This window comes from Varroa jacobsoni, unplaced genomic scaffold, assembly GCF_002532875.2.
Source record: "Varroa jacobsoni isolate VJ856 unplaced genomic scaffold, vjacob_1.0 contig00230, whole genome shotgun sequence".
NCBI classification, from domain to species: domain Eukaryota; kingdom Metazoa; phylum Arthropoda; class Arachnida; order Mesostigmata; family Varroidae; genus Varroa; species Varroa jacobsoni.
Genome location: NW_019214433.1, coordinates 29198 through 55210, shown reverse-complemented (window position 1 = coordinate 55210; position 26013 = coordinate 29198). Strand labels below are relative to the sequence as shown.

General features: G+C 41.4%; 1 protein-coding gene and 4 long non-coding RNA genes across 8 annotated transcripts in view; 2 read left to right on the top strand and 3 right to left on the bottom strand.

Moving 5' to 3' along the window:
• Rhp (GTP-Rho-binding protein rhophilin) overlaps positions 1–26013 on the bottom strand; it is a 151587-nt gene that overhangs the window by 115541 nt on the left and 10033 nt on the right. The window lies entirely within an intron of this gene.
• The window catches only part of LOC147752054 (uncharacterized), a 37629-nt gene that overhangs the window by 11465 nt on the left and 151 nt on the right, over positions 1–26013 (bottom strand). The gene's annotated exons all lie outside the window — the stretch shown is intronic.
• LOC111270981 (uncharacterized) lies at positions 76–22878 on the bottom strand. Of its 2 annotated transcripts, none has more exons than XR_002686576.2 (5): positions 21774–22878; positions 20027–20141; positions 19653–19711; positions 3403–4123; positions 76–2188 (listed from the first exon to the last, which is right to left on the bottom strand). It is a non-coding gene; the product is annotated as an uncharacterized LOC111270981 (long non-coding RNA). The 2 variants fall into 2 exon arrangements; XR_002686577.2 differs by having other exon boundaries at positions 3403–4089; positions 21774–22877.
• LOC111270983 (uncharacterized) lies at positions 7175–11381 on the top strand. Of its 2 annotated transcripts, none has more exons than XR_015315138.1 (3): positions 7175–7445; positions 10106–10291; positions 10416–11381. It is a non-coding gene; the product is annotated as an uncharacterized LOC111270983 (long non-coding RNA). The 2 variants fall into 2 exon arrangements; XR_002686579.2 differs by having other exon boundaries at positions 9182–10291.
• On the top strand, positions 20149–25804 carry LOC111270984 (uncharacterized). Of its 2 annotated transcripts, none has more exons than XR_002686580.2 (3): positions 20149–21336; positions 23886–24011; positions 25325–25804. It is a non-coding gene; the product is annotated as an uncharacterized LOC111270984 (long non-coding RNA). The 2 variants fall into 2 exon arrangements; XR_002686581.2 differs by having other exon boundaries at positions 25322–25804.

Here is a 26013-nt window from a genome sequence, read left to right as displayed (position 1 = left end):
GATTGGACTAGTTACATACTTGTTAGCTGGTTGCACCCCTGTGTAGCACAAGCGGCCAAGAAACAAGCAAAAATCGCACGAACCTACCATTTTTATTTCGTTTCTAGCTCAAGAACACACTACTTCTATTTTTACTCCTGTTAAACGTGTCCTGCTACATCACAACTGATTGACGACCCGTTGAGCAGCTCTACTATTAAACAGTGCAAAAACTGTATAATATAATTATCTGTTTTGTGTGGAAAATTAAAAAACGAATGATTATTGAAGATAAGCTGACGATTCGAGAGGTGGTAGCAACCGCTGCTAGCGTCCCTGTTGCCCGTATTCATAGGATGAAAACCCGTCGACCGGATGCTGTAAGTAATGCATGGTCTGTATAAACACAACAACTGCGTCGGCACACAAACGTACTAATAATAGCGTAACGTGTTGTGCTGCGTGGCGCCGTAACGTTGCCGAACAAAACGACCCGATCGGTTAATAAAAAAAAACGTGCACGTTCATCGTGCATCGATCCATCCATCCAGGATTTAATAGTTGCGGTTTTACACACACTCCCATAAACCTGCAGGCACTTTCAATAAATACTTCGAATTCAGCAAAAGAAAAATATGCACTAGGAGAACGGACGCCTTCAACGGAAACTAGGAGAAAGTGTCAAGTGTTAGCAATCATTGCATTTCATCCGTAATCTTACGTGAGTAAACACGCAACTAAAAAAGATAAGATAGTGACGGGACGAATTATTGTAACCACTTAATATTTGATGGACTCTGCAGAGTTCATCTGTAGAGTTTTTCTTATTTCCTAAACGTTTCGTTAACTTCCCGGAAGCGGTAAGTACAGAAAAACGATAACGCGAGCCATTTCCTCAAGTGGCAAAGGACAGATAACACGGTTTATCCCGTCCATTGTTCTGGATAACTTTGTAATTTGAAAAAAATAGCCAACCTATGAGACAAGTTGATAAGGTACTAAGCATTGAAGAGTCATTTTGCTAAGAAACTATACTACGCTTTGCCATCAAGGATGCGAACTTGTTTGCCCACTGAACTTAGAGACACGTTAGGTCATGCAAGTTCGAAAGTGGACGTAGATTAGTCAGTAAAGTGCTATGAGGGGCCCTCCGTCTAAAGCGAAGTTTCATTAAGGCAGGACCGACCATCTACTAATCCTACATTTACTTAATTGGCGACAGGAGGTAACGGTCCAAAAGTGAATACACGAATAAATTGTCTCAACACAAATTATTATTAAAAATTAAACCCAAATTATGAAAGTGCGTCAAGGGGAACTACCTGTCGTGATACCGTTACTGTCACAGCATCTACGTACCATCATACCACACACATGCTACACAGCATCGGACCGTGCCATCACGCATGCGTTGTATCCCAGATAAATAAAAATACAGCCCGTATCAAGAAAGTTTGTAGTCCGCTGCTGCCGTTACATTATCCGTTTGACTGACTTGTCCGACCCAATTCACTCGGAAGATTTCGCGTGAGCCCATCTCGCGAAACATTCGATGCAGACAATCCAGATCAAACACTTTTAGCCTATCAACGACTTTCTTTTTTGTTTTTCGTATATACGCATATATAGATACGATTCGATCGTTGCGTGCGAGATACGAGCGCTGCCAGATGCTATGACTACGCCTGTGTATGTGCGTGCATTGTTTGCTATGGCATTCGTTCAACGACATTATTCCAATACGTATCGGTTATCGCTGATTGAGATGTAGATGAAACGATCAGCGAAAAGGAATCCATTAGTTAAAAATCGATCCCAAATTAAATACATTGGAAAAAAAAAAACAGATGCTCGAGAATCGGACCAATTGGCAATGGTTGGTATTGACAGTCGGGCATACACAGGTCAATTATCATTGTAAATGAATATGAATTTTATAAACGTATTATCTATATTATAGCAAACTGCACGTTGACATAATTGAGATGAGATAGCCATACCTAAAACAGACTGCTTAAAAACAAACTAATTTTCTACGCATAAAGGTTGAACGCAGTGTCCGTTCGTGAAAACCTATGTCCTGTTTTAATCAATTCAGCCATCGTCACAACAGTTGGCCATCATTTTTCTGTTACCGCTCTCCCTTGACGACAATGTTATTATAACGTACCGTATTAGCGTCTACAAGGAAGATCGTCGACTGACTTACCTGGAACCAACAGACAAATAAACCAGCCATTAAATAGATATTGCTGTATACTAATATCTATCTAAGGCATTCTGATTGAAGTTCCGCTTTACGAAACAAGCTCTGAGTCATCTGTTTTGATAGACTGCTAAGCTATACGGATCATCGCTAATGATAATTTGTGGTCGAATGTAGGTATCGCTTTGTTAGTACAACGAGCGCAAATTTATTGCTACGCTCTGCACTAGCATTTTGTGCTGTTTTTTGTTATTGCACAGATATAATTTCCCAGTATTTTAAGCCATGATCCGGTAAATGTTGTGACTAAGCTGTTACGGTTTTGCCCTAATCCAAAATTACGCCAGCGATTCCTCGATGGGAACAAACACCTGAGTCCAGCTCTAAATTTTTACACCTTGGCCAGAGACTTAGGTTGTAGAGCCACTGGAGTATCGGCGAACAAAATGGTGCTGTTTCTGTCTCATTAGTCTGTCAGTTTATGATCACAAGTTATAACATCTAACGAAATAACTGGATGAGGTAACATAGCGTTGATCCATAGCATTGATTGTGTTGAAATGCTCCTTCCACCAGATTCGTTTAAAGGTTTCGTATTATTATTATTACCATATTAAACTACCATCAGTACCTATACACGTATAGATAAGTTCCTACAAATTGTTTTTGTAATTCATAGAAAACCTTCGTCATTTGCTCAATTTATTACAAACGGAACGGACGAGTATATAATGCAAGAAGATAACGATCGCTATGTATATTTGGATTACCTTTAGGATGCAAAATCAGCTCTATGTCTAATTTGCTGATTATTACCACATGTACCGTTATAATAGGTGTTTGTGCGTAAATACTAGAAGTTGGAAGACTAATAATAGTTCATATAGGTTGATGTCAATGAAACCAAAACAGATGACCCATCCTTCAAACATCTGTATGTACGATTTTTATTGATTTTTTCAGCTATTCAGTATACCAATATGAATGTAACTGGAAAAATCAAAAAATTAAAAAAAAAAATATTTTTTCAATTCTATTTTCAGTTCTTAATACGCCTGATTCTTACTCAGCACAGCAGTCCAAACAACCCTAACTAACTAAGTCAATAACACTAGCAGTGATATTTACCTACTCAAACGCTCATAATCGTAACGCAAGGCAGCTACGCTTAAAAGACAATTTTTTTTGCTCAAGTTCCTTGCAAAGTGTATACTCACTTAATACTTTTCTTTTAGTATCCCTAAACTTCCTGCTCAAATCCTGTAGTGTCTTATTTCTGCTCTTTTCTTTTTTCGCTTATTCCTCTTCCGTTTGTAATAAGTTTTCCTTTTTAGAGTCGCCCTGGCGCTTTCGTATCTCTCAGTCTGTCATTTGCCGCGGGGTTAACGTTGGACATTTCTATCAGTCAGCGCCTATTACCAGGCCCATTCCCTCTCTTCGACTCCCATTGGCATTTGTAATACAAACTGGACAGATGACGAAGGCGGTGCCATCATTGCGACAGTTGGTTGTTCCAGTTTCACTCGGTGGGGCCAGAGTTAACTTAAGCTATCTCACCACTGTGACGTACTGGGACCATTACGGGCAGCAGCGGGCCAACCGGTGGGCCTCACCGTACTAACATTTGATCCTTATTGTGTCTCGCTCCCTTTGTTCCTTTGACTCTTGATATTGCAAGCTATGCGTCAAGTTTGACGATAACATGGGTCTGAATCACGAAATCAAAAATAAGGGAGAGCGCGTAGGGATGGTGAGTGCGCGTCTGTTGCTAAACTGCAAACGAACAAATTGTCGATAGCCAGTCACCAGCATCTCATGGTAATTAGACAGGCCGCAGGCGAGAACACCCCATAGTGCTCACACTTTCGCGTGCAGCACGTACGCGTGAGTAGACAAAATGCTAACTGAAAGACAGTTTCCGAGGCAGTTTGATTAGTACTGAAAGTAAAAATTAGAATTTATTCAAAATTAGATGAATCGACTGTTTATCAGCTCATCACTCCTGCTAGTGCGGCAGATCACTAAAAGGAAAAGCAATTACTCAGAGAGCAGCGAGTGGTATCATTCTCTCAAACAAATATGTATAATAGGTTCCAGCCTTGATTCTATAACACTCTATTCGTTCTGCTCATTTCACTAAAAAAGCGTGTCTATCAACTCTAGAGCAGATCAGAGTTTCTATCGGCTTAGTGCCATCGCAATGACACGCCTTACAATAGACGGATGTGGAACTCCTCTGTAGGCGCCCAGAAGGGTATTGGTTTAGCGGATTTCTTAAGGTAGGAAAACCTCAGACATACCTAAATTTTGTCCAAGTCGTAAAGCAGATAGTTCTAGGCTGAATAAATGCTCTTACTCATCAAAACAGCAGCCGAGTGTTGACGAAACATAAAAGTGGTCAATAGACTCATTTGTAATAGGCAGATAACACACCCGTGATGACCTGATTCGTGTTCTCAACTTGTGTGCACCCACATGACGAACCTGTTACTAGAACCACCTGCTAGCACAAACTACGTAAATGTAATTTTTCTCAGTTTCGCTGAGAGAAAATCTTTTGTTGTAACTGTAAAGATCATTTAATTATAGCTTTCGAATGAATCTCGGCTAGTCATTGGCCCACTGTGGTGGCCACGATGGAGGCCGATTAAAACAGTGAAAAAAAACCCAATGACTGATATTTCTCCCAAAAAAACATCATCACACTATGGAACAATGCAAATGCAACGGGCAACCAACACTGACGAAAGCGACAACGGTCGAGCAATGCTGAAATAGATTTTGTACTTTACTATAAAACTGAGTTGGTTCGTAAGGATAGACGTCGGATAAAACAGAATCATCCTGAGTCAGAGTCATTTAAAAACAGTAAAATTCTTTGTAGGGAGCATGTTCTGCTCAGGTTTACAAAATATAATAAATCACCAATAAACACTATAGACGACGGACGTCAGTATAAGGTAAATCATAAAGTTAACTTCAAGAGCTTTAGAGGTGTGACACTAACGAAGGCAGCAGCAACAATGTAAGGATGAGGATGACAGGAGGATACAATATGGCGGTGTCTTATCGCAAGTCTTAGCCGGGATCGTGAGTCAGGCATCACACTACAGCCGCCACTTTGGACGCTGCTGGCGCTGGAGGTACTTCAACTAGCCAAGGCGAACGTCTCCACCGGAAAATTTTAGCCCGTAGATGATTCTCATCGGCTGCCGTATCACCCAGATACAAATACTATGCGGGACGAAAAATAATTGAAGCGTAGTCTCGTCGACAACAATAACAACGGAAGGGCTGTATACGGGGCACAGTTACTTCAGGCCACTCGTTCGACTGACTGCTGATTATTGGTATTTACCTAGCACTTTTATCTGTATGCATCGTTTACCGGCTTTGTAACTTTAAGACGGTGGTCATAACGCTGGTTGAAGAGTGATCAGAAGCACCGTCAAAGCGCGTTGTGAAGTATATGTGCCCTCTACGACTGAACAAATAGATTGCTGTTGCTCACACTAGCCGAGCCTTCTTTCTATGTCATAGAGCTTTTTTCCTTTGATCTTCACTCTATCCATTTGATTAGCTGTCTTCATAAATTTTTTCTACCTATGAACTCGATCAGGTCATCTGGAAATGAAGAATGAACGTCACTTGAACCTCAACGAAGCTTGAGTTTTTGTTGCAGCACGTACGCGAAGCCACAACAACAACAGCCAAACGATAACACACAGACAAAAGTGCGGTGAATAACTAGGCGAACATGTTATTATCATTGATTCTCCTCACGGAGACAGATACTCTTCAGCTTATAGAGACCATAACGTATTCCTGCAAACTTGGAATTACAACCAGAGAGTGAGCAAACAAAACTACGAGTCTGAATCGGCGGAGTGTTCGAATGGTTCTAAATAGTATATGTACACTTACAATCGGTATCGTCATGATGTACCTCTGTATTCTCTGTGGCTCTGAAGACACAGATGAAATGAGATTTACTACAGTACGTTGCTAGGTGCTTAACACAACGAACAAGGCACCATGGTCGGGAACAACGTGATGACCACGAAATAAAGGCGGCGCCTAGGATTGAGGTTTCGCAGCTACGAACCAGAGTGTACAAAGCAGTGTGGAACACAACATGAACGTGAAACGTTTGTAGGGACGCCTTTTGTTGACAATATAATAAAAAGACAAAAATCACTGAACAATGTAAGGCTAAACTGAATATAAAAGCAGCAGTTTCTTAAGCACTAAAGCGTAAATTCTTGAACAGTGTAACTCTGAAGAAAAAACATCTGCATTTTACCTTTTCAGTTGTAATTTTTCATTCTTGAGTTGCAAAATAAGCTTTTTCTTCGTAACTGGACAACGTTCATCATCAGCTACTTTCTTACTTCCCATTAGCCCTCACAGGCGAAAAGTTCCCGTGTGCAATAGGGAAGAAGTAAATACATCAGGAATGAAGCGGTATCATGCTAACCATACTCTCTCATTTTGCACCATACAGAGGGCAAAATCGATTACCCACATCTACATTGGGGCCTGCTTAAACTTCTGTTTCGAAACTGGCTGTCGTTTTCCATTTGAAGGGTTCATAAGCCCAAACAATTCATTATTATTAGTCAGATCTGAATGATCGACTTCGTACAGAACGATTTTACTTGGCCAGTAGAGTCCCTAAGCCTACCTGACAAAATGAAGGAAAGGGCAGGCTAAACAACGTATCAAATAATCTGTCTTCTTCAATTAAATCCAATACACGAACAAACAAGCTCTGACTTTGTAACGGGCTTTGACAAGATTTTTAGATCGACAGCAAAAAAATTACATAGGGCTTACATGTGCGGAAACACAAAGAAATGAGAACAGGATCATATAGCATTACATTTTTTCGAAAGATAAACAGAATTGTTCAGAGCTTGTTGACACTGAGAGAAATCCATTACTATTAATTACCCGATGCTAATCTCACTTATCTGAGAGAGAGGAACGATGATGTTGCTTATCAACTTTTTTTCATTGACGCAAAAAGCCAACAAAATTCTGTATCCACTCTAGGAATAGTTCATAGCTATACGGAACATTATCTGTCACACTACGCTAAGAAGGGAATCATCCCATGCTGATCATCGTCTGCCATAGAGTACTCATTCCTCTATCGATATTGGCCTCAGCTCAATATCACCGTGACGACGACGACGTCGACGTCGACGCCCACCATTAGATCTTCTGGCTAGCGATTTGGTCGACGCAACGTGTGCAAGTAAGTGTCCCACTTTCATTCACTTTCGCTGCAGCGGTCATCGTTCAATGTAATGCAATCATCGTCTGTACAGTCTTTCTACATGATTCTGTCTGTATTGACTCATTGTGACGGTTGGCCACAGCCATGAGGTTGATAGGTCCAGGATTTCAAAGGCAAGGCACTGCATGTTCTACACATGAGGCAAATTGAACTGCTTAAGTGGCCACAGTCAACAGTAACGAACGATTTATTCAGATCGAAACACCTCTTGTATGTTCTTGTTTTTCTCATTGATTGGCCAATGTAATCACAGAGGTAGAATATAGGCAAGCAGTATAATAACAATTCGGCCTGTAGTGGTAAGTCTCTACGAACTAATTTGTAATGAAAAAAAAACCATTTCTCGCATATTGCGTTATATAAGTGACTGCAATCGGTATGAGATCGCATAGTGTTGATATACGAATTACTGACCCTCAGGTCTGACTAAAACGATCGTACAAAACAATTTAGGTAGGCAGAATTCTACCATTCTGTTATTATTATGTATACATTATGATTGCTGTTGTGTTTCGGTCTTGATGTTCCCTAACTAAACGATTTAAGTAGGCCACATCAGACGAACCTGTGAAATAGATACACGCACAGGGCTGCACGAAACCGTACTGCTATTTATTGACGCTGGAGGCAATCTGCCTTTTTTTTTTTTAATAACCTAAGCGTTTTTTTCTGGCTACGAAAACTGAAAGTCGCTGGTCGAAGTCAGGACATCTAACCTGTGGACAGTTTATTAAATAATAAATGTGGCCAATAGGGCTCATGCAACTGAGATTTCTCTAGCATAGTCACATCTGCCTTATTCTATTACCAGTATCGTTCGTTGTGTTTTCCGCATTAACTACCCTAAACGTAAGTTCAATGAGAAAGCTAACATTATAAATTATAGTTATATATCTTTACGCAAACGTGTTTCTTGTTCTTTTTAAATCTGCCGGCACATATCTAGGCGAAGTACGGTTTGCTTACCGTGTTCGTTCTACATATATATATCAGCTAAAACAACCCCTTGATCATAGATAGCTTCTTCATTATGACACTATAGTTTTGATGTTGTTGGCTATACGTTATTAAAGTTGAACACAGTTACTCGCACCAGGGGACCGTCACGCAACAGGCACTATAAAGAACCAGTACTACTTTTATGCTGCAAGTCATTTCCTACTAACTGACTCTATAACGCGGAGACAGCAGCCGGGAATAACAGCATCAACGGTGAATGGATCACGTTCATCACCACTATCAAATATATGCCAATGTTATACTGATGCCGACGCGTCGGGTTTGCGTGCCCAGTCACCCAGGCTGCTGTTGCTGCTGCTGCTGCTGTTGTTGTGACGCTAATTCTTCGCATAATCATACCACGCCGGCAAAATCCGAAGATAACAACACGAAGCCATTGTTTACCTTAGCCTAAGTTCATCTTTCTTTTATAGCTAGCTGGTGCTTTCTGTGATGCTGTTCCGTTGACCCTACTCTTGCGTCAATTTTAACTTCGGCAAACAGGACAGCCTGATAAGGCCTTTCCGTCGTCTGCTTCTTCGTCACTGGTGTTCCTTCTTCTTGTCTTCTCGCACTTAACCCAACTCCATCTCACATCGTTTTGCCGCTATTATATGAACAGTTAAATGAAAAACAGCATCACAACTTAGAACGAGGCTCAGAGGAGTCTAACAACATCAAACAATGATTTGCAGTGAAGAAGCACGAGGCTACGGAACAGAAACACCATACTAGTGGAGCCCTCATTGCATGGAGGTATAATCACTTCTACTGCTCGTACCGCTGCTGCCTACGTCACCTGGCGGCGGCGGCGGCGGCAGCAGCAGCAGCAGCAGCAGCAGCAGCAGCAACAGCAGCAGCAGCAGGAGCCCTGGGCGGCCACATTATTAGAGTTCTTCGGTTTGGTCACTACTACTTTCAACCTAGTTGCCTTCGATACTTTTGCGAGAACGCTTGACCATGTAGGACCCTCGATGACGACAGAATATCTTAGACGATGCATAGTCATGTAATGAATGAGCAAGCAGCAAATGTAAGTTCTTTTAGAAAATTTTCAGGCCCCCCAAGGTGTCCTCGCCAATCAACCGCCTGCTCTGTCACCTGAATAAAAGTAAAAGAAAGCTAATACTCTGGAGCGTTGGCAGCTGCCAACATCGATTACGAATCGTTTAAAACTGACGAGCTTCCGCTAATTATATCTTCTCATTTTTACACAATTATCTGATTCTTCCTCTTTTTTAAGTCCAAATATACGACCATATTGAAAAGATCATTATCTAAAATGTCTATTAGGATAAACGACACGGGCCGGATTGTACCTTTAAGCCGCTGACATCACGGTAGAAGGTACAGGTCAAATCGAATAAAAGATAACTATAACTATCGAAAACGGCATGAAATACCACATTGCTCTTAGATACTCTGTAGTTATCTATTTCAGAGGAGTTCCTATGTTTTTTTTGCAGCCTGACAAGCTTATCTATGATTATTAGTAAACTAAAATTTCCGAACGAAGAGTTTCCAAATATGTAGAGTCGCACATTCTTGTATCTATAGCGTGTGCGATAAACATATCCATTCACAAAACATTATTACCGGACTCTCTTGTGTTCCGCTAGTACTCTAAAGTAGAGCAGCAGATCACTATATCCTACCGTACCTCCGTGAACCACGAACGCTGCAGACGCTCAACTCAACGTCGGTCACAGCAACGAAAACAGTGACAATCAGCTGGTGGATTACTCTATCTAGAAATTGCATCTATAGCGGGCAAAACAATGGCGGCTATTTGGAAGCGATCGACAGTGAGTTTCCACCAAAAATTACATAGACACAAAGCAAAATTTAGCTCGCTTTTAGTGTTTCAATATCTTAGTATATATATATATATATATATATGCAATGTTTCAACTCTCTAACCCTCGATAGGTGTCCATCTGTTCCAACGATCGTCTGGTGTAGATTCTCGCTGCACAGAATTATCTAGTTTATCGGTTATGAATTGACCACCTGACCATCATTGCTCTCATCATCACCAATTCGAGTATACTATCGGCCTTCGGCATTCACCCGTCACAAGCGTTAGCTCGTCGGCAACGACAGAAGACTAATGATAATAATACAGTATCAGAAGAAACGTACTATTATTCTGTGTTTTCCTTCCTGTACTCAATGATGTCTTGATTATCGACCCTTGACAAATGCCGCTGCTGATTTTGTCCTGTTTTATTTAGCACATAAATCGTCATTTGCCTTGCGATTCGATTAAGGCTTAAACTATGCGACATAATTTTGTTCGGCGACAGTCACAGATACTGGAAGGCATATGAACGAAAATTTCGAGAAAAAAAAGTATGACAACAAAAAAATTATATAGGAAAACAGACGATCACCGAGATTAGATACAATTACCATACGCACGCGTGCATATATTAACTCTGTGGTCGTGAATCAGGTGTATTGACTGCGCCGTCTTTACCGGTATCGAAACACATAAGTATATCTAAATAGTGCCACGGTTTTGGTAAACGTCACAGTAACTATCAGAGCTGGCCAGGGAAGCCCGGACAACACTACATTTGTCTCGCTCTCTGATTTCACTTACGTAATTAGGGGTCTAATTTTGTGTTGCCTGATTGAGCCTGTTATCGGAGCACATACGAGTAGAAGTAACCGAAGCAGTATGTTTGACCACGTCTTCGAACACGTCAAGCCAGCGTTCAGCCTCAGCTAATATGTCGACCCTTAACCTGCCACACTATTCAGTACGCTAGCCTCCTGTGAACTCTTAAATCGTACGCGAACCGAGTAGGATTATAGCGAATTTTTAATCGGCACCGCACTTAATAGAACTTTTTTAAACTATAGGAAGTTAAAAAACGTCTCCAACATATAGCTTACGTCATTCCCTATAGCTTTCTCGTAGGGAACGTTTACTTGAAAAATGCACGCCGTTGTGTGTACGTACACAGGTAAGGATAAATTGTCCATCAGCAGCCGTCGTCTCGGACTCGGCTACTGCAACGAAATGCGATGAAAAACAGCTAGAAATTTAGACAGACTTGCAAGACGGGCCTGAATGTAGTAGCTAGGACGAACTTGACGACGAAACAAAAAAAAAATACACACGATCGTACACTTTACAAGTTGCATTTTGTGTAGGTAATATAGCAAAGTAATGTTCTGATGAACAATTAGGCCTAATTTAGTGATGAATGTATTTTTTTTATAGTAACTGAGTAATGGTTTTTACAAAAAATGGTTTTACTTAGCATTGTATTAGGGATTAATCTATAAAGTAACGATGTAGTGCTAAATAAGAAGCAAAGACCAGGAGGTCATTGGATTAGAAGCTTATATCTGACATTCGTTGAGGTTTGATTAATGGGGTGTGTGTACAATCGCTCACAAACGGCCTGAAAATGTACGTATAGCTAAGTAAAAATACCATAAACAATATGAATCAGGTTATAGATTGAAGATTAATTAAGAGGTAGGAGCTCTGCTTCGCTAGGTACCGTATAAGGTGAATAACCTTCCATGTGAGTTACCTAAATCTGGCAGACTTTAATAGTGAGAATGTGCGACAGCTGCTACGCAGTAATTCTAAAATGACGTTAAACACAATTATCGCATGCGAAGTCGGTCCCGTCATTTCGTGATCTCCGCACTGTTACCCTCCTCTCTTAATCTCCCCGATAGTCCGAGTCAAACGGAAGATGGTAGAGGAGACGCCAGAGCGGAGGCACACGTTTCCCGTACTGAAGCAGCTTCGTCCGGCTTGAGTCCGGCGATTGTTGACACACTCCCCGCTGCTGTCTGTTGTTGAGCGTCGATACGTGCCGTTGGCAATCGTGTGACTTTCCCACAGACGCAGAACGATGAGACATCGCTAAAGGAACACGACTTAGGAGGTTTAAACCAATAGACAAAAACCACAACTGCAACAGTAATAATATGGATAAGGAACTCAGTCTTAGCCTCAGTTGCTCGTCATCTCCATTCAGCAAGCGAGTATAGATGGAAAAGAAAATAAGCAAATGATAAGAAAGAAAAAAGCACGAGCCACAGCAGATAAGGTGAAGAGACAGCGGCGTCACCATCATCGTTCCCATCCGATATCTCTGTTGAAGGACGACAAGGCAAACAAGTGGGGAAAAATTGCAAATTGAAGCTCCCTATACGCACGAAGCCGATAGAATGGGCCGGTGCGTTCTTGGTCCACACTTAATGTTGCGTCATCGCCACAGAATATTAGATAGAATTAGCATTTTATTATGCTATTATTATATTGTTACTACCGACGCGGAATCGGCCGAGGGTGCTTTTGCTGTTTTAATTGTGAGTTATCCATAGAACAACTGCAGCCTTAAAGAAAAGTTACCCCTCGCCGGTAGTTGTCTAAGTTTTTCGGGGACAACTTCGCGTTTCGTATGAACAGGTCGTGTTGAATGATAGCTATAAAGACTTCGGGAGACACTTTTACGCTCGGATAATGTAATTATACGAAAAAATAAGGGCGACTTGTACAGGCGCAACCATACGTGAAGTGATGCCTTTATCGGCCTCAAATATATAGTATAGTAGCATTATGGGCCTATCTATTTGCGCTTAATTACTGGTAATCTACCCGAGCCTGTACAATCATCCAGGGCAAACGAGCTGAAAGCTAGATTAATTTAATTTTACGCAATAGTGATTGTACGCTGCTAAAAACTCGTGGACTAATAGAGTATAGGTCTGTGACAAATCGTATATAACAAGCACATGACGAATCGCTGATAACGCATAAGTGATCAGTAAACATCTATTGTTAGCAACACAGAGGTGTTAATCACGTAAACATTAACTTTCAATGGATTCAGTGACCATCGAGCGGCCATCTGCCGCCACTATTCGCCGTGTAGGGGCGAAATTTTGAAGTATTTTCGAAACTGATTTACGCATCAGCCGTCCGCGTCCAGTCGGAGCAACGATATTTATTCATCAGAAGCGAAGCTAGTTATTCGACCACGTAGAGGACTACGTCATTGAGTCGGTACTTGACGATGCAAAAAAAAAAAGCCGAATTTACTTTCTGCGCAAGTATTTGTAGATACAGCCAAACGTACTAGACGCAATCAATACAGGAAAATTCACGAAATACGATGATGACTACAATCAACATTATCGTTCTATACGTAACCACTATGCTTATGAAGATAATCGTCCATCAAAAAAAAAAACGATGACCCTTGAACCCGGAATCGATATACGGGATTAACCTTGAAAATAGTTTTTTGAATCTGATCGCAGCTTTGTCTGCTTTATAACACCATTACAGCTCCACTGATTGTTACCCGGATCTTCTGACGAAAGCATCCATGGCTCTATTAAGCTGTTGCGGCGGACTTTGAAACTAAAGCACCTTGAACCAGCTGGACTAATGATGAGCGATCCTCTTTATATTCTTCTTTTTTCACTCTGATAACTTTTGGACAGCCATTTCCGTTGCTGTATATGGTTTCTCTATCTATAGCCAACCTTGTTCCTTTGCTCTATCCAGCAAGTAAGATGAGGTCTGGCCTTGCCCTAACGTAACCAGACTGCATAGTTTTGACTGTTCAGCGAAACAGCAGGTTGCATTATTTCTCCCGTTTCCTGTCAATATCTCATAGAGGCACACACATTGTCGGCCATCACCCTACATCCGAAACTACTTAGCAGTGCCATACAATCTGATTCCTCTTCATTCAACGACGCCATTCTTTCGCTTGATCCCTTTCCGGTTTTTCCAGTTGGCGTCAGAGGCCGAACCACGCCTCACGCATGGTAGTCGTATGTTTCGAACGGGTTGTTTTTTTATCCATTAAGCTTCGCCGAGTGCATGGGGAATACACGACACGCATTTCTAATTGGCCTACTGTCCATTCACGGCAGATCCGTCTGTTTTTCTAAATTTAATTTTCGCATTTTCAGTCTTTGGGTTATAACTCTGTAACACGTTCCGTTTAAAATGCCAATTTTGACCCTCACAGCTTCCACACTGTTTATAACTTGTGCATTCGTGGAGAGCCTCCTCACTTTCGGCAATGCGTTTTTGTCCTTCGGGCCCTGACTTTTGGTGACTTTTTTGCTGGTCTTCAACTTTTAACACATCTACGTCTTCCAAGTGTAGTGGTTTCGTTTAAGGCTCCTCTGCCTAGTACTTCTACGAATTTTTTTCCCCAATGCTGTAGCCTTTGAGAAACAAAAATTCTACCATTAAGCATTGATTTTTAAAACTAAGAGACGTTTTCACTTCTGAACTCATTCGTCCTGCAGCAAACTCAAGCGTTTTCATTAACAAATATATACTAAGATATTTAATTTTCGTCTTTTAGCGGCGTTTACTTCAAAAGTAACTAAATTCAAATATCTGCCGAATTCGCTTGTGACAGCCTAATACGGTTTTCCTTATTGCGTTCGTTTCGCCATACTCAGCTATAATTACGAGAAAAGATACCGTTGGAACCGTTCACTGATGACTGACTGAGACCGTGTTCATTTATGCCCACTTAAAACAATGTTACAGATGTTAATGGCATTCTATTAATACAGGGAAATGAACGACGCAGATGATTATATAAAAGAATGCCAGTTGGATACCGTCGTGTAATTTGGCTAACGAACCTTGGGGATACATTTCTACCAAGTCGATAGTCTGCAAAGAAAATGAAGTTGCCTTCATTAAACGAACGAAGAATTACATAGATACGTTCATTTGTGTCACAACTACGCTCCAGTGAGCAGTCTCTAGCTAAATACGCCCAAGTTACGACACTGACCAAAATGGTCAAGTTAATTATAACTTGTTTTAATTGAATCAAAAAACTTCAAGGAGAGGTCTCTATGATATTTTACTTCAGCCCAACGGTAATTGACACGACAGTTTAAGATAAAATATTAGCATCCAACCACAAGCAGAAGTCCTAGTTAACAAGCAACGCGGGGTTGCATGTAGCTAGCTGGACGATCCTTTGACCCCGAGTATACAGTCTATCCTTTGCAAAGTAATGCTGGAACACTGAGAATTAATGGAATTTTTGTTAAAAAGGGCCTCCCCCTATCTGTGAGTCATAGACATACAGCGTACAAGGCCTGGTCGATAAATTGCAGCGATTTATCTATTATATCAAATGGCAATTGCTCAATTATCTCAATCATTTTTATCCCCTGTCAAGTGGTCCCTCTTAGGACAGAAAACAGGCATGCCTTAAACGCTTGCTGAGAATAGCTCTTGATCATTATGGAACCGTACAAAAAAATAATTCTTCCCTCATTTCTACCATGCATTCGGCAATAGTCGTTCTTTTTGCTGTCGTCCTATGTTGGCAACCCAGAAAAGCAACAGGTCGCTATATGTGTTTCGTTTGTGGTCCTGAAATCAAATAAAAATTCTGTCGGATCGACCCGACACCTTAACAGTGTATTTTTATTGGGTGTTGGGCACTTCTGACAAAAGCAAAGCTGACATGCTTTGCTTATCCAATTTGCAGTTAAATGTAGAATTCCTTGAACGTTTATTCATTGGGGTATGCGTAGATGAGCATTGTACCTATAGTTATAGTAGAAGATTCGCAAGATGGCCTAATCCAATAGCAATCTAAATCATAGCCCACTACATCGCACAAATACATTTTGGAGCTATTTTAATAAGATGTTTGCCATTTCGTCTAGTTTATCGAAAATGCAGACTTGATGCTTCTGTCTAAGTCAGGGAGTATCCTAATCAACTTTTAGCCACAGACGCATAAACAACGACAATAAGTAACCTAACCGCTCCAGTCACCTAAAAAGGAAAGGGGATCTAGCAGCGTAGGCTACATTCTGTCCGCTTTTATTATCATTCTAATTTTTATTTTCGCCTTTCGACTATGCGGCAGAATAAGTCAGTGTGGCGAATCCCAAAGAAATGCTGACTCTCCTAGCTGAGACCCAGATATCGCCAGAACATGCTATCATCATGCTGTTTATCCTTGTATTCCCTTCTGTCCACGAGTAATACTTATGCACGGGCCACCAGAGGTCGCTGGCTGACGTTTCAATAGAAAACGCAGGTTTGATTGTTATGCGACCCGATTTGTGATATCTGTACCCTTATAGTTCGAGCGGCAGCGTTGAATTTATTGAGGTGGTAGTATTCGGCCATTGCTGCTGGATGCTGTCTTGGCTCCCATGGCTTTGTATGGATGACCAGTGGCCCGCGCACACTGGACCGTGAAGATCACGTCATCAGCGCGTCAACATTTCAATGGGCGCCGACTGGAGCACTGGTTTTAGAGCTCGGCCAATGTCAACGACTTGTTGCCCATTGGTTTTGCCGTGACTATTTAGCTACTGTGTCATATCGACTACAATTTTACCACACGTAATTACCACAACAATGATATTGGATACGGCCCAAGTAAGATGGTCTACTTTTTAGCTGTCCTAAACCTTACTCACTCTATTCTACCTAATGGATGAATAAGGTTTTGATTTTTGCAACGATTCTCGTTCAGGCAAAGCAGTACGTTTGTTGTTAGACGTACATAATTAATACAAAGCAAGGATTCAGTTAAAGCGGAGCCAGTAGGCGCGACCGCTTCGAAATTGTCTCTCAGGCTACGCGTCAAAACAGCTTCGAGCGAGGCGAGGAACTTCCCAAGTTCATTTTTTCGCTTGGTGTATCTATACTTTGCGTGAATATACTCATGTTGCGTTTTGTATAATGAGACAGCCTTTGGCAGCGCATGGCAGCTGCGGAAATGAAATGTACATTTCAATGTTGGACCATTATATATACACAGTTTTATCGACTGTGAGACAACGTTTACTGACAAGAAATTATGTCAATTATATGAAATGGGCGACAGCGTCGCATCTGGACGCAACGAATAAATACAACTGGAAAAAATATGCCAAATGAAAATATGGAATTCTCAACCCGGTAAAATAGTTGCACGGATTCTATGGGATCCTTAAGTTTCACGCTATGTTTTTGCTGGTGGACATCGCCTTATCTTAGCAAACAAAGTAACAGGTCTGTCTAAGAGAAAATATCACTAGTCACTAGATAATGAGACTAAGACTGTGACAGAAATTAGCGTCAGTGGCTTCTAGGAAGCGAACCCACCATAAATGTGCAGAAGTAGTATCAAACAGATCATTATAAATCACCGCACATATCTTCCAAGCTCTCAGCAATGAACGTGCAGACAACCATCCATTTGTGTTACCTGATGGATGTATCTTCAGCTAATCATATTCGAAAATCTTTGATGGGGTGCCGGCCACGGATATTAAAAAAGCGTGTTAGGCTTGCTTATTTCAATCTTGACGTAATTTTGTTTACCAGCATTGCAATGATTCAATCAATTCAAAACCCATTTGCCAATAACTAGATATATCAAACAAAGGTTATCGTCGTACTGCTAGATAGTGATTGTCAAACTTGCCATGCTCCCATACGATGCTAATAATCGTGCCTGTAAGCTCAATAAACGTGGAGTAACATACGCCATGGCAAATTGTCATGCTCCGGAAAGAAGTAAGCCCTACCACTGTACTTTAGTCAACGACGTTGGCAGCGCTTGTTGCTTCATGTGTGCAGAATCCCTAAACTCAATGTGAGCGTAATTCAAGACCGAATTTTAAAAGCCGTTGAATCTATCCGACTGCATGATAGGCTCACGTTGATCCCATCATCTATACCGGTCAATTGAAAGTCACCGGTCAATTATAGAAAGGCCCATGTGTGCCTGTTCAATGAGTTCATCCTAAACTTGTCCGAACGTACTCACTTTTACGTCCTCTAACGACAGCCCTCAAATTTCCACCGGCAGAAGCGGCAGAGCTCATACGGCAGCAGCGACAAATCTAAGACGGAATAAATACAGCTAGGCAAATGAGATTTGAATGTGGTTTTTCTGAAAGGCGTCTCAGTGTTTGCTTCTAATGCTCGAGGCTGCTGGGTCTGTGATTCTGTAGCTCCACGACGCTCATCCGTCGGAACTCATGAGCTTGCTCGAAGCGCCATTGGCACGAACAGTCTGCAAATACGAATCGTAGTGACGCCGGTAGTGCTCGAGGGTACCGAAAAATTGTGTTCCAGCAACAGGCGACGGACGGCCCCAAGACTTCGACGCCAGCTGCGATTCAGGCTGGGAGAAATCCACTAACCAGCAACAAAGGAAACAGTGCCAGCCGATATCACTGTTTTCTTTTCTCAAACCTTACTGCCTTTCCTCTTCTTCTGAAGGGATGATCTTCACGGTCGTCTCCTTTGGCTCGTGCCAGAGCGCGATGCTTCTCGCTATTCAAACTACTGCCATTCCTCTATTATTATTGGAACTGCCAGGTGGCATTTTGTGGCGCCATTAATTGTCGCTAATTTAACTATGCTACAAGCACTGCCGACGCTTTCACCTCCAACTCAGCCCTCTTTCTCCCGTTTCCCGTGAGCAGTGATGGAACAAGTCGGTAAAGACAGCGAATTATCATCAATAACTAGCGGATAGAAAATAGAATTTCTTACGCCTTGAATATCTTCTACTCCACAATATACTTCTCTTCCAGCGCCGATGAAAGGAACAGCGCTGCGCATGGGCAAGCTCGAGCAGAGGAGACGGCTTAGCCATAGCTAAACGTCGATAGAGCCACTGCATTGGTTACCATCTGTCCGCTGGTATATCGTAGACGGACATTACTACCATCATCATCCCTTTGATTTGAATGGTTCGACTCACGGTAGTTCTGTTATAATGACGATCTGCACACGATGTCGATCAACGCCAAACTGCCACAAATCATAGTACAGCATTTGCCACTGGGGCTACCGAAGGCGACAGCGATTGGCGGCGTAGCGCCTGGCCTTGCGCATTGTCGTTGCGTCTATTATGAAGCCTGAAATTTCGGTGCCTGTTACCCTTTCTCTCTATTCATCAGCGGCAGGACACCAGCATCCGTAGTTGTTGAACCCATTGATGCTCCTGCAGCTGGTCATGTTAATACTTTAAATGGTCGTGTGTGTGATACAGCCGTTCAGCTTTCCTACACCGTTCGAGGAAGAGGAGGCAAAAAAAGCTACGTTTGGACGACGATAATAATTATATATTGACTTAGGACAAATCCTATCGGTTTTAGCCCCCTCCTGTTACAACTTACCCTGCGTTGATGGAACTGCAGTCATTTTCTAGCTCCGTTCCCCCATTAGCGGAAATTTTCTGTGAAACGAATTTGTGACAAAATATTATCGAAGATCGATCAGCCAGAGGGTAAAGTTCATATAAGCGCAAGAAACATAACGGTTTTCATAAATGCGTACCACAAATCTGTGCTACTGATTAACTGTAAATTTAGTAGCAATCATTACTAATATGATAATAAATAAAAATGATACTATAACAATAAATTACTAAACGGTAGTTGTCTATTATTCGATAGTAGAAATTCCTATTTCTACTCTTTTTAGATGATCAGTAATTTACTGTTGGATAATTTGTTGCTCCATGCAAACTCTTCCTTCAACAGATACACACACTGATATTTTACATCGGAAGACTTTCCTGGCGTAAACTCTTTCAATATCCATCCCCCTCTCCTTTCTCGTTTCTTATGAAAAATTGCATCTGGATATTTGTTGTGTCATTTATCCTAAAAGAAAAAAAAAAAACGCAGGGTAAGTAGTCGAAATTCTAAGTAAAATAAATTCAGCGCGTGCCGCATAGCAATCCAAATCTAGAGTAGAGATAATTTTCTTTGAATTATTTTCATTTTAGCACTAGCCCCAACATTCTCATGAAGTTTTCCTCTCGACTTCTTCGAAAAAAAGTTATCACCAAGAGAAGTGTATTTGGCTCCTTAAAAGCTATTTCAACTGAAGTATTAATCTTAGGCTTGAGCGTCGACTACGGATGTTGGCCTTTTTCCCGCATAAAATATGATCGTCATGGATACAGTGAGCACCGTTGCACCATAGCTTGCTTCGTATGCATCAATCTACAGCTCATCTAGCTTTTGAGATCCAATGAAACCCTATCACTTCTATAATTTTTGCTCATAGCAGATACGATGTTTGCGGAACCAGTTGCCAGAGATACTTGTCTTCAATGAATTACCGGGAACGCCCTAAACAGCAGACGCTACCGGGAATACGATCTAAGATATTATGTTTAGGTTGAAATATGCGAGCGTCCATCACGTCACGTGCATAAGTGATGACTAGGTGGCATCTATGGGAGGTTATGCCAGTGTCGCATAGCCCCTCCACCACTGAACTTGTTATTGCTGTTGTCCTGCTCTCAGTTGTGATTTATTCGTTCGCAATAGGCACACGTCAATATATTGTAAGAATATACACTGGTCCTAAAATAGAAAATATTTCCGGGAGCTTCTTCATCCTGCTACGTTCTTCCCGTCATCAAATTTATTCATTCACAACAATTGTACCAACTCACGTTGGCTTGGAGCGCGGCGCGCGACCTCGTACCAACGCCGCCAGCCAACTGTGTTTGTGTAGCAGGCTCACAACCGTAGATAGTTTTGCATAATTGTTCGCCGTAGCTGCTACTGTTGACAACTACAGCCGCAGCAGGAATAGCAAAAACCTCACGCCCAGTTTTAGTAAGTCGGCGCAAAAGAAGATGAATGAATGCTGAAACCCGATAGCTGGCTCACATTGACAATCATAAAATCGTCTGGTGCCTTCAAACACGTTTTTAGTCATCGAAGAAACTTCGCACAGAAAGGAAAAGCGGGCAGAAAATGATTCGACGGAACATGTTCGGAAAATGTCAAAGATCTTGTTGGAGAAAAACTTCGCAGATGACAGTCGCAGAGGCTAGGACAGGTTGGTCACAATATCGCTTTGTTGTAAGGTTCTGTAGCGCTTGTCGTTGCCGTATCAACACAACACTTGAAGTATTGTCAATAGTTGGCAGATTGACGTAATGTTGTTTTACGTAACATTGCTTGCTACAACAAGCCGGCACCTGGCGTACACACTTAGCAACAGTACTTCATCAAAACTATCCCGCAAAGCATCGCCGCAACGGCTACTACAACAACACAGCTGATTGCTTGGTCGGCTCGTGAGGATCTACTGCCGATCAACGAGGAATCGTCACCAACCCGCTTGTTGTCATACTACGAAACACTACCGGCATCAGTAGGAATAGTAATAACGGAACAATGTGTTTGTCAAAAATAGCCACGTACGCTCTTTCTTACTTGTCAACATGATATCTTTTATGTATTTACATAAAAGGGATACATTTTTTTACATACGTATCAACGATGAAACGATGAATTTTGGCTGGATATATATATCTATGCATCACATAACTGTATCTGAACGATCGCTGCATGATGAAAAAAATGCGGGTATGACACGAATTACACGCGGCCACCTCCCACGTCTGCCGCTGTTCCTTCTTTTGCAGGGTAGGGTCGAACACAGATCACCTGTCACCTTTACGGCTCCGTCACTTCTGAGACACAACGCTGGCAAAACAAGTAACATGAGCGTCGTAAGTTTCAACATGTACAGTACACCGGCGTCGCGTCATATATTTACGTATATACTAAGACGATAATGATAACGTATAAAATCAGAACGTGGCGTGCTTACGTCGAAGCGACGTGTCTGGCGCTTCTAACTTTGAGCAAAACTGTCCCTGTCAGTAATACGACGGTGGTTAAAAGTCTAGGGACGTATTATAGTATGAACACCGTTCGAAAAAATCAATCAACAAAAAGGACCGAACGTTCCCCAGCCAGTGTTATTATCGAATGAAAAAAAAACCTATCATGTATTAATAACTGCTAGCTACAAGGAATGGAAGCCGCGATTTTCCATGACACCGGAAGCAAACGGTCACGCTAATATGACAGTCAGATACAGTGTACAATATTCTTTTGTCCACGTTCTCGTCTTTAACACCCTCCAAACAACCGCCAAATCATCACCGGCGCCCAGTTCACCCATACACCCCCGACAAAGAAACAGTTATACAAACACGCTCATATTTAAACATTTTTCAAATAAACCTCGAAGACTGAACTGAATATTCTATTGACACTAGCAGCAAATCCTACCGAGGCGTCGTTTTGGGTCAGGAAGTTGCCAGTTGGGTCAGGAAGAAGGACCAGCTGGTCATAGGTCACTTGAGGCGCTTCAGTCCATTTCTTGTCAACCTAGTTCTTTCTTTCACAACGTTAAACTTAAACATATCAAGAACATGAAGCCACCAACTGCCATCGCTAAAGATACGTGGTCTACCAAGTCTGATTGCGAGTTCGAGAAGAACATACGATACACCGATGTGCTTATGCTGGAGCTAACGACAATACACTAAATAAACTAAATTTGCGATTGAACGTTTCAGACGGTGTTTTCAACATTGATAAAGTATCATTTTCTCAAAAATCATTATCTGTACGTATATGTACCGACGTAGCGAAGGGTACTAACTGGCTCAATTTTGCCTCTTTCTTCTCATTTGGATAAATTCTCTATTTAGGCTAACACTAATAAGAGCCATTCGCTTGTTATTTATTACGTAACAGCATTAGTCACTGTGAATTATTTCAAAAACGGCAACGTTACGTCCGGAGACGAACGGACGTTTAAAGTTACATTTAACTAGACGCAATAAAGTTAACCCACTACTATTAGAATGTATTACTGAAAAAGTATTAAATCAACCCAAAATACGTAATGATTATATGCTTCTTTCTGCGATAACATCCTCAGTAAATGTAGCGAAATTTGGTTGGCGGCTGCTATTTTTGCAGATGCAACAGAATGAAAAGATCCGCGATTGTAGCCTAATACCTTTTGCCTTAAACCAAAAATGGCCTAAAACACAGTTGTACACCCCACCATCCTTTTTCACAATTTACTTAGAGGTATAAAAGTATATACGCACAGAAAAATAGTGAAGGGTTGCCATCGTGGGCCTGTATATAGACGTATGTAAATATAGTCAGTATTTCACTTGAAAGCATGAGGATAATCAGATCAGATACGTGAACGTCGTATATCCACCCAAAGAGAATTCGGACGTAAATTCGTCACGTTTGAGTCAGCTATGTCTCCCCCTTCACGCTCAAGTGGAGCGGCACGACAGCTGTCACGAACTAAGTGGACAGACAATGGCACTAAATAAGATTCTAGTAAATGGAATGGATGGAAAGTTACGCTTTATTTCCAATTCAATGTTCTCTGTGTACCGGCACCAAATTGAAAACAGCTCATACTCAATGAGTAGACAACACCTCTTCGAAAAAATGGTTTGAGGTTCTGAGGCCTCCGACTTTGATCGACGAGTCGATTAAGACATATATGATAGATCTAACACTGCCTTTTATTTATTTGTTTTGTCAATTGCGTTACAGGTTCTCTACTACGGGGTGGCGTTCGGCACATTTCATTTTCCGGACGATACTGATTACGTGTTAGTATCGTGAAGTAGTAATTATTTACGAATAATTGAATATCATCGGGGCTATAGACCTAAATGAGTACGTTTTTTTTTTTGCTTTAAATGTGTTGTGTCATAAATGTATATGCATACGTGCCCGTGAACGCGTTGCGTTACCTTAGTGAATATGTTTCCTCTTATATGTAAATGTATGAGTCATGAGTAGTACATGCGTGAGACGGCGTTGCTACTGTCGTTCCGGCGATCTGATACCTACAGAGTTCGCTTTGTTGATTTATTGTCGCTTGACGGTAATCACGCTTGAATGAGCATCGGCGTAATGTATAAGTTGATTGTTTGTATGTACATACACGAAAACAACATAACGTTCACGCATAAACCACCACAACGGATAATCGCAGTTGACATAACTGAACACTTAGTCAGGCGCAATGGGCAGTCGTCATCGCTGGGTCCCTTCCCTCTCAAACAGAGAGCACGCAGATTGGCAAATGGCCCGAACGACGCATGAACAACATGAGTATAAATTAATAAATCACGGCCATTGCTACGCTCTGCATATACATCAGTCTTCACGCAGGCAAATCTTTGATCGGAAATTACGCAAGGGTGAACTGATACCTGCAGCGGGTGGAGAAAAAAAGCAGCCTAACCATTGTTATTTTAATCCGTATCAGAACGCTATCGATTTAGAATTTGTAGGTCTTTCATTCTTCAGGAGGCCGTCAAACAACTGAGTGGATCATTTTTGGCGTTTCGTGGCAGTATCATAGTTTGTATCAACCAGTTAATACCTATGTTTTAACTTACTCTATATCGCAGTGGTAATTCATTACGATAAATCAAAATACGACTCTTGTTATCGATTCTTCGTCAGACATATATAACGAGTTGTAGAACAGTACCTGCTAGCGTACGTGAAATCAGTTGTCGAGTGAAATCGCATATGGAATATCATACCGCCTATGATAACTACGATACTTTTTTCTGTTAATAAGAACTATTATTTTACACGTTTTTCTTCCATTAATTGTCTATTACTATCACAATATCCATCAGGACCAAAAGTACCGTTGTCATCCTTCCATGATTCCGCGTCAAACCCACCAGTCGCTGTACGTATTGGTCACTCTGGCTATCAGCACAAACAGCGCTACCGCGCACAAGAGGCCCTTTTATTATAAATACGAAATAATGGCCAATAAGAAAAAGCGTCAACGTAAATCCACCCTTCTGTTTGTTGTCGTTATATAAAAATTGTGCATGGCCATGTAAGCGTTCATATGGGACGTGAAGCTGTGTAATAGTGTATTATATCATATAATAAGGGTTAGATATCCACCTCAGGAATGTACAACAGTTTTATTTGTTTCACTCGGTTGATCACAGCAGCGGTCTTCGACCGATTATAACGTGAGGGATGCGTGGTTTACGGATTTGCCGGTAAGCAGAACGTCACAGCGTCTTTCCAGACACGGTACAACAAGCTCGCGTTATATCTAAAATACAATCGATAGATTTTGGAACCGTATTCTGTTCGTCTTCTCTTTAATGTTTCTCGCAGAAATAATCGACTATGTAAACATATATGGTTAGGACACACGTCAATATTTCGGTTGATTCTATAGGAACTAAACTACATTCCGGCAATGTATGCCTGTTCTTGGCATTTCTATTCTCAACCCATATTCATTTGGCGAGTAGCAAGTTCAAACCAGACGAACACGTAGCGCCTGAAACTTCGGCGTAATCGGAGTCCCATTGCTTGTAATATACTGATCAGTAACTTCTGTTTCGACATCGGACCTGCCCAACAGTTAGTCCGACTCCATTCTAAATGTAAATATGCAAATGGCCCTTAAGCCTAACTGAGAGTACAGGTTTTCGGCAGCAGGCGAGTGCAGGCGTTTCGCCCATTATCAACGGAACCATTATTAATTCAATTCTCGCCCCTTTTCGTGTTTAAATACTCGTCGTTGATCCACACCAAATATATGCATCAATTGATCAGACTTAATTTTTCTGGCAAAATGAAAAAGACCCAAATTTTGCTTAGACTGATACTAACATCCAACGTGATC